At 33.7% G+C, this 12,439-nt stretch overlaps 1 protein-coding gene and 1 long non-coding RNA gene across 3 annotated transcripts in view; one reads left to right on the plus strand and one right to left on the minus strand.

The window, feature by feature from the left end:
• Window positions 1-6,464, minus strand: part of LOC128921915 (uncharacterized) — a 71,426-nt gene extending 64,962 nt beyond the window's left edge. The window contains exon 1 of the long non-coding RNA XR_008471239.1: window positions 6,439-6,464. This is a non-coding gene — a long non-coding RNA (uncharacterized LOC128921915). The remainder of the gene's footprint in view (window positions 1-6,438) is intronic.
• LOC105216260 (ras-associated and pleckstrin homology domains-containing protein 1) overlaps window positions 1-12,439 on the plus strand; it is a 49,241-nt gene that overhangs the window by 9,833 nt on the left and 26,969 nt on the right. The window contains exon 1 of one of the 2 annotated variants that reach the window (XM_011190659.3): window positions 6,685-8,312. The exons of the other annotated variant lie outside the window; for it this stretch is intronic. The gene's annotated coding sequence lies outside the window, so the exon portion shown is untranslated. Of the gene's footprint in view, window positions 1-6,684; window positions 8,313-12,439 lie in introns of those variants that run through there. 2 annotated transcript variants of the gene reach the window in all.

A 12,439-nucleotide genomic window follows, 5' to 3' on the forward strand; every position in this document is an offset into this window, starting at 1 on the left:
CAAAAGAACCTTTAGAACTACGTTATTTGATATTAGAAATTTAAAAATTAACCCATTTTATTAGAAATGCTCTGACAATTGATTATGATCCGTATACTTCGACAGATAATTGCGACAAAAGGTATCAGAACCTGATCTATATATAGTATCGGTAATTTCTAGGAAAGATTCTCTAACGAATTTTTGAAAATATCAACAGAACTTTCAAAATGACGTTATTTGATGTTAATTTATAAAAAGAAGAGGTTGCAACCTCACTTTTTGAACATAACCTCACTATAAACATTTGAAATAGGTGACATTAAGCATTAACTGGAGTGTTTTTTCCAACATTTTTCGTTTATTTGATAGTTTTATATATAAAATTACGTTATTTGATATTAAAATTAATTTTGGTAGAAGAAGAGATTTTTACCTAACTTTTCAATCGTAACCTTACTAAAAATATTGAAGTTATGCATATTTATAACTGGTTAGGCAAGTTTCTCAAAAGAAGATTTCTTTTTGGAAAATGTGTAAAAATATACGAGGGAATCTACGAAATGACAAAGAAGTGATTTTAACCTCACTTTTTGAACATAATCTCACTAAAAATTTAGAAATGGATTAAGCATATACTGGGATGATTTTTTTTATTATTTTTCAAGTATTAAATAGTTTTATATAACAAATTTTTGTTTTTTTTTGCTCTAAAAATTCATAATTATAACAGTATTTTTATTAAGAAGAATATTGCCTGTATAATTGTTGTTGAAGATAATTGAAATTTTTAAATTGGATTGTATGGAATTTACTCTATTTTCTCATTAACTACACTATTCTCTGCACAAAGTCTATTTATTCATGCATATAAATTTCTCTACAGTCTTGTAAACAAAACAAAGCAAAAATACTCCAAACAAATTTTCTACGCACTCAATTAATTCTGAATAACTCATTTAAATTTGACTACAATTCTTTTATTTAAATTATTAATCAGCTGTCAAGCGCAATCAAATGATTTTTTCCCTCAATTTTTTCGAACACAGATTCACATATACAACTGCAATCCTTTGTTTGTCGTATGCATATTGGAAGTATATATATGTTTACATACATGTTTGTATGTATGTTTGTATGCATATATGTGTATATATATATGTATGCTTGCTTATACGTGCCATCGCTCTTATTTCACTTATTTTCACCTAAATGTTTTTCTACCTTTTGTTTTCATTATTCTTGCTTGCATATGAGTTTTCTCTATTTCTTGTTGGATTCCCTATTTTGAGTTGCATATACATACATACATTCATACACGCACATACTTGCACACTCATTTCCTTCCTTTTCTAATTCTGCTGACATTATTTTCAACGGGCACACCACAAGCTTGTTACAGCTTTGTTGTTGCTTTGCTATTATTTTATGTTGCTTGAAAACGTCATATTTACTGTCAACGTTGTTGTTGTGTTGTTGCTGTTGACGTTTTTTGTTGCATTATTGAAAAGCTTCAGCGCGTTGCGCGCGGCCCGGCTTAGATAGCTTGATAAATAAATAGTCGTGTGTCTTCATTGAATATGCAGCATTGGTGCCGCTGCCGTGACATCAAAGTTAAGCAAATACTGATATACATATATACATACATACATACAAATAAACATGTATCTGTGTGTATATATACATACATATATGTGAGTTGAAAAAAATGCATGCCGTAGACAAGAAAAACAAGAAAAACATATTGATTTTGAGCAATGAGGTATATGGGACGTGCGCACCTATCCATCCATCCATCTGCTATAAGGTATCCACTCGTTTAGGTGTGTATATGTGTGTGTGTTTGAATGTGTACAAAAATGCACTTTGGATTTGCCTGTTGGCTGTTCGGTCGATTGGTTATTGTTGCGTCGTCAGCGGGGTACACAGCGCCATGTGGTGTGCTGTATTGTGTTTGTTGTTGTACAAAACGTGAGCGCTGCCATATGTTTTGAGGCCACACCGGTGATTTGGTGGATTTTGTAAGCGTTTATATGCAAAACAATAGAGAAAACTCTAGATGAGAGTGACAATGTGAACGTGAGAGAGAGAGAGCAAGTGAAAGAGTGAATGATTGAATGATTGAAATGAGAGCATTTGACATGCAATTGTTTTGTGACGTCATGAATGACAGCTTGAGTAGGCTTTGTTTAGAATTATGTGCTGAACACATAGAAGACGAAAAGCGACGAGCGACATCTGTCTAATATTAAAATACATGCGTTATTATGGGCACAGATTTTTTGACAACAGCACGACTACGCGACAACAGCCTTGTAGTTGTCGTTGTCGCCAAATTAGAAATTTTTCTAATTTTGCAGACGACAAGGGCCGCTGCAGAGCTGCCACTAACATGTGAAATGTAAAATTATTCAAAGTTCTCACAAGTATTACGTTATTTTGCCAGCAGAAACGTAAAATAGCTTTGATATATCATTTATAATAAGAATCGATTATTTAAAATAAATAAATCGACCATTTTTACATTTTTTGCGTAGATAATTTCACTTTAAACTAAATATTTAAATTTTATTGAAGTGAAAGATGTTAGTACGACAACAATGAAATTGCTGTTTGATATGTCGCTGCCGTCTTCAAAATGTACAAGACGCTGGCTTCAAAGCGACATTTGTGATTAGCCGGCGCTACGTCGTGTCGTGTTGTTGTCTTTGTGTTCAGCACTTTAAAGTTGAACTTCTATAACTCGAAGTTCTCCATAACTCGAACTCTTGAATTCGCAATAGAAGTCAAATTTCATACAAAATACCTGCCATAACTAGTTTTTTGTGAATTATGCTGTTTAGAGTTGGGGAAGTTCAACTGTAGTATGAAAGATTGAAAGTTGGCTTCGTCTTATCAGTTTTGTCTCTATCAATTTCTACATTTCATCACTTACTCAATTTACTGGCGATAGCAAAAACAAAATTATGTATATGGTTTAATTCAGTTTGAGAGACTTTGTGTCTGTCTCATTAATGTGGTGTAGACGTTTGTTCTTTTATTAATATTAGATTAAATCACTCTATGGAACATATGACACTGGTTTGTTCGATTCGCCACTCTATAAATTTGAATGGATCGAAGGCAATCACTCTATTAGTATTAAGAATGTAATATAGCTTTGTAAATGATGTAAAAGCATACATATATGTTAAGCTAGTTGGTTATTCTATTCGCCACTCTCTCAATTTTTGAAAGGTTTGAAGATCTACATAAATATGTATAAAGAGGCATTCATTAGGACGCTACAAAAGTAGACCGAAAGGGACAGCAAACGACGCCCCACTTTTTTTATTTGCGATTTGACATTTCTCCTCAGTAAGGTTGCCATTTTATCATGGAAATATATACTATCCAACAACGAGTCCAAATCATTATTATTTACTATCGAAATTCGGAGTCAGTAGCTTTAACTTTATGAGCGCTACGTCTACTTTAAGGTCGGCTCATTTCTTGCTGAATGTCTTCGTCAATAAGCACAATTTGCGTTATTGGTCAGGCCGTAATCCATGAGTCACAATTGCATCTCGAAAAAATTACGATTAGGTGCGGTTTATGGGCCGGCGGTGTCATTGGGCCATACTACTTCCGTGATGATCAAGACAGACACGTTACTGTGAATGAGAATCGGTACCGCTCAATGATAACCGAATATTTTTGACCCGAATTAGATGATATGGACTTGGACAATATGTGGTTTCAACAGGGCGGCGCTACAAGCTACACGGCGAATGTCACAATCGATTTATTGAAAGCCAAGTTTGGTTAACGTGTTATCTCACGAAATGACCCAGTCAGTTGTGCGAATTGACGCCTTTAGACTATTTCCTGTGGCGCTAGGTCAAGTCTATGGTCTATGCCAACAAGTCAGCGACGATTGATGAACTTCGTACGAATATCGAACTGGAGCAGTATCGGCCGAGTTAAGCTTGAAAACCATCGAAAATTGGGATCATTGATATCCCAAACCTTTTGCGCTCTTATTGAAATCCTCTTTATAAGTAGATTATTACGTAACAAGCAGTATATAGTACAGATATATATTTTCTAAATACTGTTGGTTGATCATTCTATTCACAACTCACTTAAGTTTTTGTGAATCTAAAGCAGCTATTATATTAGTAAGAAACAAATAATAAAACTTTCTAAAGCTTCTGAGCCATCTATAAGCTTTAAAGAAGTCGGATGGAAGTCTCTAAAAACTTGAAAACATTTTTTATCAAAAATGCGTCAAAATTAAGAATTTTAACCCTTTAGCAATCATGATTTTTTGCGGTAATACTGATTTATTCCATTTAATCAATTTAACGCGTGTCAGGCTTGTGGTTTGTGGTCATATCTCGAAAAAAGCCCGAGCTTAACGCTGATTTTCAAAGAATTCGAAAATCCATGAATTGAATGTGATTTAAATAAACGAAAGCCATGTAATCTTAAAGCAGATTTTAAATAGAAAAACCAGCTGTCTTTATACTATAGAATTGTGATAAATTTCCAGATAAACGCAAACCGGTTTTGTGTTGTAAGTGAGCGGGCAGAAAGGCTGGTGAAATAAGTCATACTTTGACGTAGATGACTTCTTACGATTGTTGTAATAATATAAAATATTCCCCAAACTAGTTTATGAGAAAGCTATGATGGGGGCTAATTCTTGAAATTATTGAAAATGCATATATTAAACTTGTCATGGGTTAAGTTAATTAAGTATAATAATTAAAGGAGACGCGAATCATTCAATTAGTGGTTGCGATACGTAATGAAATGATTATTATATGAAAAAAGCAGTAATTGTAGCTCAGAAGTCCTTACTAAAGGTACGACATTAAAGCTTCAATGAGCTGTCCGTTAAAAATGCATAGAAAGAAGTAAAATATGAAGAGTAAAAGTGGTGACATTAAAGACATTTATGTGTCCATTCGACATTCAAATTATTAAAAAATATATTTATATATTAAATGTGGATCGATATTGGGGCTAAATATGCCAAATTAAATATGTAATCCGACGAATTCAAATATTTTTAAATACAAAAACGTTTTATTTTTGAAAATCTTAAGAAAAAAAATTAGAATTAAAAAAAAATATTTTACTTTCGAAAATCTGAAGAAGTAAAATTAAAATAAAAACAAGTAAGGAAGGACTAAGTTCGGGTGTAACCGAACATTTTATACTCTCTCAATTTATTTATTTAACTTTATTTGTATTATATAATACACAATTTGACCCACATATTCGTTATATATATTGTATAAAGTCCATTGAAAGTTGGAAACCATAATATTAGGTTAGAAGCACCGAGGTCCTCGTGTTCGATATATGGGACCTTAAAAACCTATGGTCCGATTGCGGCGATTTTTAGAATGGGGCTGCCACACTATAAACATAGTATTTGTGCAAATTTCTGCATCGATATCTTCACTAGTTCTTACTTTATATATTGTAAAGTAAACGATTCAGACCGTCTTCAAAGTTCTGGTATATAGGAAGTAGGCGTGGTTATGAAGCGATTTGGCCCATTGTCACAACATATCATTGAGATGTAAGGAAACTATTACAAACCAAGTTTCATTGAAATCGGTCGAGTAGTTCCTATGATATGGTTTTTGACTCATAAGTGGGCGACGCCGCGCCCATTTTCCATTTTGTAAAAAAATCTGAGTGCAGCTTCAGTCTGCCATTGCTTATGTGAAATTTAGTGTTTCTGACATTTTTTGTTAGTGACTTAACCCACTTTTAGTAATTTTCAACCTAACCTTTGTATGGGAGGTGGGCGTGGTTATTATCCGATTTCTTTCATTTTTGGACTATATTAAGAAGTGGAAGAACTACTGCAGAAAGTTTGGTTTGTATAGCTTTATTGGTTTCCGAGATATGTACAAAAAACCTATTTTGATCGATCCTTCATACCAAATTTTATTTCCATAGCTTTATTTATGGCTTAGTTATGGCACTTTATGTGTTTTCGGTTTTCGCAATTTTGTGGGCTTGGCAGTGGTCCGATTTTGCTTTCGAAAGCAACCTTCCTATGGTGCCAAGAAATAAGTGTGCCAAGTTTCATCAAGATATCTTAATTTTTACTCAAGTTACAGCTTGCACAGACGGACGGACGGACAGACAGACATTCGGATTTGAACTCCACTCTTCACGCTGATCACTTTGGTATATATACAACCCTATATCTAACTCATTTAGTTTTGGGTGTTACGAACAACCGTTATGTGAACAAAACTATAATACTCTCTTTAGCAACTTTGTTGAGAGAGTATAAAAATTAGAGTAAAAAAAAATATTTTACTTTTGAAAATCTGAAGAAGTAAAATTAAAATAAAAAAATATAATTAAAAAAAAAAAATAATTTAAAAAATTTTAAATTAAAAAGACTAAAATTTTTTTTTATTTTATAAAAATTTTTGTATCACTTACCATTAATATGCAATGATTTGCTGTAAAGAAAATAATATTTGCATTAGTTTTGAAAATTTTTTAAAATAAATTTTACTTAAAAATATATAATATAAATGAAAAAAAAGAATATATAGTCATAATAATCATTGATTTATATTTATATACGCAGTTATACAATTCACACCACTGCTTTAATTAAACAAATTAATTGTTAAGGAACAGGAAACATTTTGCCATATTCCCCATTCTGCATTTGTATTACGGACAAGAATAAAAGTGCTGCCAAGTAACAGAAATTGCTAAAACACACCTCAAATTCTGCACAGCCGGTGTGTTAGGCTGTAAACACACGTCAATTCAACATCTGGCAAGCCAAGAGTGGTGACTAAAATGCTGATTTTGACTTACGTATACAACAGCTGTGACTATTAACGTTAAATTGTGTGCTTACGTACAGCTTACGTGCTGTTAAATATAGCACTGCGTTGTTGTTTACCTTGCCATTTTATTCAACTTCATTTAGTTGATCTGCCACTGCGACTGCTGCTGCTGCTGCTTTCTCACTCACCAACTTCACTTTTTGTTTATTTCTACATTTTTGTTGTTGTTGTCTACATAGCAGCGTACGTTAACGTGACTTCGTGTGACTTGATGTGTCACTCGTTTGCCACATACAAATGACTTCGTCAGCCACTATCTAGTCTGCTATGATATTTTATACTTGTTGTTGTCATTGTTGTGCGCTGCTGACGTTCGCTGTTGCGATGTTCTGTCGGCGCTGGCTGCGCTGCTTTTTATTGTTACTGCTGTTGAGTATATTTCTGCTGGCTGGTGGCGTAGCTCACACCGTTTAGTGCACGAATGGGCATAAATAAACGCAAAACAAACGAGCTAGTGAACGGACGTCGACATGACGATTGAAAGCGACGAGCGCAATAACGAACAACGATCAAGCAACTAAAAAACAAAAGCAAAGTAAACGCATGCAAGCAACAAAGTAATATAAGCATAAATAAGAAACGCGCAGCGACGGGAGTGCTGTAGTGTCTTTTATTACATTATTATTAATTTATTTAACATTTTTGTTGTAAAATTGTTTTTGTGTGCTTTTTGGCTGCGCTTATTTTATTATTACCGAAGAAATGTGTGGTGTTAAAGACACGACGTTTACATGAAATGAAATAATTTATTTATGTGCTTCGCTGCGCGTAGGAACAAAGAAATAGCAACACCAGCAATAAATTGCTGGATAATAAAGTAAGAAAAACAACAAAAATTTAGTAGTTTTTTTATTACAAGTGCGCCTACATGCATACAACATTTACATATACAGTGTAACGAGTAACGTTTTTACTTATAAGCGAAAAACGCAATGAAAAATAAATAATAAAAAAAATATTGGAAAAAAAAAATTATTGGAAAAAAATAATAACAAAAAATTAATAAAAAAAAGAAATTAAAAAACAACAATAACAATAAAATATATCAAAAAACAAGAAATAATGTTGAACAGCATCAAGTGAACCATAAAAGCAATAATAAAAGTGCCTTAATTTTATGCGCATATGCTTTTTACAACAACAACAACAAAGTGATTTTTTTTCCTATTTAATTGCATTTTGCATACAACAACAACAACAACATATGGTTTTTGCAAATTTTAAGCAAAACTGAATAACTAAAGTGCAAATAAAGGCCATAAAAAGCAGTTAACAACAACAGCTGTTGGTGATTGGTGAAAAATCAATGCAACTACTAGCCGGTGCAGCAGTAGCAGCAGTCAACGCCGCAACAACAACAATAGCAAAAACACTGCATTAAAGTGACAGCGCACTAGTGTTTTCATCGTCGTCGTCGTCGTCAGGCGTTGCTGCTTATTCGTTTTAATAGCTGTAAGTACGACAAATGCCGGTTCTAGCAAATACGGGAATACAAAGAATACAAAAAAAAGTACTTTTATACAAATTCTGCAGCCATTTTAACTTTAACGCTTATTTACACTCTTATTTATCCGCTTCTTCTTGTTGATTTCTGTATATCTCTGTGTGTGTGTGACATTTTCACAGGCGCGAATAATTAAAAAGTAAATTAAAATAGGCACAGAGCAATAAAAATAAAATGGCTCGCCTGCCAGTCAGCGCCTGGTTGACTCGTGGCCGCGGCAGTTTGGGCTAAAGCTAAGTTAAGTCGCCGCCACCAGCACCGCCGTCGTCTGTTCATTACCCCAAAAACCGTCGACATACATAAATTAAAAAATGAAAAAAAAAATTAAACTCTGAAATAAATCGAAAAAAAAACGCGCATTCACTTTATACACTGACAAGCACAGTCGGACTACGTGGTCGAAATACATTGGACTACTGTTGGCTACGCTGTCAGCGGTGTTGCAATGCAGTGTGGCGCGTTGCCAGTGCGTTTGTTGGTGGTGTTAAGGGTACTAATGGCAGATAACCTTTTGCTGATTTTCGATTTCAGGTGGTTGAAAGAGTCAACAATGTATGCAATGAAATTTTAACCTAGTTGTATGCTCTTTCGGCAATCGCTAATATTGTAGAAAATTTAAAAAATCCTAAAAAAATATAATTTTTAAGGAACCTATTATGAGTAAAGATCGAAGCCAGATCAAAATCAAAGGCGTCAAGTGTCAAGAATTTTACAAAAATAGTATAAATAGCTCGGTTATTCGTTGAAGGCTGAGGTGAAGGTGAAGGCGCCTAACAGTAGACTTATATTTTAAGTTAGCCTCTCAACTGTAAACTATAGTCTCTAAAGCCTAAAATAATGATTCTTCAGCGAAGGAACACATCTATCTAAAATTCATGTAGATCACAAATCAATTTAAATATAAATTCGCTATAAATAATTGTAGAGCTTGTGTCGGCGGGGGAAGGTTAGAATATCTCTTTGACTATATTTTCAACATTCTTTATTCCTAGAGGTTATGTCGGAACAGAGTATAACTCTAGGATGATCTTTCCAGCTTCGCTAAAGGCATTATTATATCATCTTATGACATTGAGATATGCGAGTCCGAGTCTCGAGCTCTGTTTGGCACTCCTAAATAGCACATGTTTCCAACTGAAGTTAATAATCAGCCAGACAACTAAAATCACTTGCAAGTGGAGGCCTTAAACTATGAAATCTCCACTTTATGTTGATACTTGAGATTCTCGCAAGGATGTTGTTGTTGTAATAATATATTTCCATTCTATTTGGATGTTCTTTTCATCTCGAAACTGACTGACATTAGCTTGAGCCCTAGATGGCATGGCGTAAAGTATTTGGTGTCAAATGGATTAGTTTCGTGGAAGAATTGAATACATGTAATGGTTGTGAGGCGAGTTCCGAAAGCTGTTCAGGTGTTGCGGATTGCAGAGTCTAACTGAGAAGCATGTAATTTAAGTCTTCGGTTGTTGAAAGCCATGTTTATAATAAAACACCTCTGTTGATCTCGATTCAACGAGTGCGTCTGTGGAGTGAACTTCTGTTTATGGCTTCCAATAACATTTATTGAAGTAACCCGGGGTCCATTCTGTGCAGTGGATTTTTGATAAAGGCTTTCTGTTAGCCTTACTGACCTAACCTGTGGCCCTCGATAATAAGAAGAGTTTTTTGGCACAAACCTCGAAATTTGCAGTATTTTTATAGAAAAGCGGCAGTTAGTAGATATTTACAATACCGAGAAATTGAAAGCTTGATACGCAAGTTGTAAGATATTGGAAAATCAACCAACATCGATCATTTAGTTACATAATAAGACAAAAATTTGACAATGGGACTCTTTAAACTCGACAAATTTTAAATTTTACAATTCCCGATATTTTTTGAACACACTACATAGATCGTCAAATACTATTCAGATGGTTTTACAAGATTTTATATCATAAAACAATAATATCTTATGGAGTATGTTTATATAAAAAATATGCATTTTTCAACCGAAATTATTATGAAAATTTTAATTAATTTTTATCACAATTATGATGCGTTTAAATTCGTATTTTCATAATTATTTTTCATCTCAATTACGATTCGTAAACAAATTCTTTCTATAACTTTCTACAAGTCTCTACGTACATACATAAGTACGTTTTTTTGCGCTTAAAATGTATTTATGCCACACTCACATACATTCATACATACAAATTTAACTTTTTTAATCACACAACAATCCTTCATTTTCTTCGCACCCACTAAAAATCATAAAAAAAACAAATAATGAAAAAATCATAAGAAAATAAATATCTTGCACAATTGTCGATTTTTAATAACTTTTTGTGTCCATTTTTTCCGCATAAAATTTTTTCATTGCTGCTGCCTTGCAAAATAAACGCTGAAAAAGCGCTTTATTGACGGTTCCGCAAATTTATTTTGTTGCTTTTTTCTTCTTACTATTTTTTTATTCCTGGTTTTTCATTTGTTTTTTTTTATTTTTTTTATTTTTAATTTCTTTTTTTTATTTTTTAAATTTTTATTTTTAATCTTTTTTATTTGTATTTTTTACAAACGATTTGACGATTCCTCAAATTTATTTTGTGGCCTTTTTCTTCTTACAATTTTTTTATTTGTTTTATTTAAATTTTTTTTTTTCGTATTTTTTTTAATATTTGTTAATATTTGTTAATTTTTTTTATTATTCATTATTTTTTATTTTTAATTTTTGTATTTCTTTTAAATTCGTTTTTCCCTTTTTTGCATCTAAATTTTGTGGAATTATCCACACAGCGTTTTTTATTGCTTACGCTGCTCTATTTTATTGGCATTATTTTTCGATTACTTTTTTAATTGTTGTTGGCTTTATTGCTTTGAATATTTTTAGTTTTTTTGCCATACCATTATTTGTTGCCTTATGTGTTGTTGTTGTTTGTGTATTTTTATTTTCGTTTAATTTAAAAATTCATGCGCTGCACTATTTATTTATTTCTCCGGTTTCCTTTCGGTTGAATTTGGGCTTTGTTTGCGGCTATCCACAGCCACAATTCATTACTAAGTAAACGGTGGTTTTATATGTATGTATGTGTATCGTATGTTTGGTATATTTATTTGCCTGTTGCGCTGTTATTTTTGGGCCAACATGCCCAGCATAGTGTAATGAATGTATTTTTGGGCTTACAGTGCAACTGAGAAAATTCTCATTAATTTGCTTGCACACGTTCGTCAAATATTTGCATAGCAGGCAAACGGCGTTGGCGTTGGCGCCAGCGCGTACATTAGCCATTCACACCAAGTCCATTAGCTGTATGTGAAGTCAGTCGGCCAGTCAGTCAGTCAATACGCGCAAACAACAGTCCAGCCAAACTAATTCGGTCGTCCATCTCCAGTCGCCATTCAAATGACTGGCAGTCAGTCCGTTCGTCATTCATGCATACAAACATTCATACAAATATACAGTAATTAATGTAAGCCACCATTTTGGTGTCTACAAGTCAGTCAATTTGTCGTTGCGTCTTCAACGTTTGCTGGTTGCTAAATGTGCTATTTATGTTTGAGTCCAAAAATGCTGACCGCCTCGCCTTCCAGCTGCCCAACGCCTTCGCTTGGAGTCGTCAGTTTATTTTTCTTTTCAGTTGTCTCTACCGCTGCTGCTGGCCATTGAAGCGTCGGCATAAACTCTTTTTAATTTCTTTTAATTACATTACAGTAACTGGCACAACAACAACAACAGCAAGAGTAAATAGCCACAGTCAGCGCATATTCACCCTTTATTCGGTGCTTACATACATACATACAAATATGTATGAGTATGTATATGTGGCTGTGCCTCATTTTCATTACATTACTTTACTGCTCCACCGTCTGCCTTCCGCTGCCAGCAGCTCTTCCGCATTGCTTGTCGCACATTTGCCGGTCGATCGCCTTACATATTTGCGTTTCCCAGCTGCCATGCGTTCTTATATGTATGCTTCACATCTTCTACATCTCCGTTGTGATTTCTACACACGCACACACACATACACACATATAATCATATTATGCTCCCGCCTGTTAGAGCCTCCCCCGAGCATCAAGCTTGAAGCGC

The sequence above is a fragment of the Zeugodacus cucurbitae genome, chromosome 5 (assembly GCF_028554725.1).
Source record: "Zeugodacus cucurbitae isolate PBARC_wt_2022May chromosome 5, idZeuCucr1.2, whole genome shotgun sequence".
In the NCBI taxonomy this organism is placed as follows: Eukaryota; Metazoa; Arthropoda; class Insecta; order Diptera; family Tephritidae; genus Zeugodacus; species Zeugodacus cucurbitae.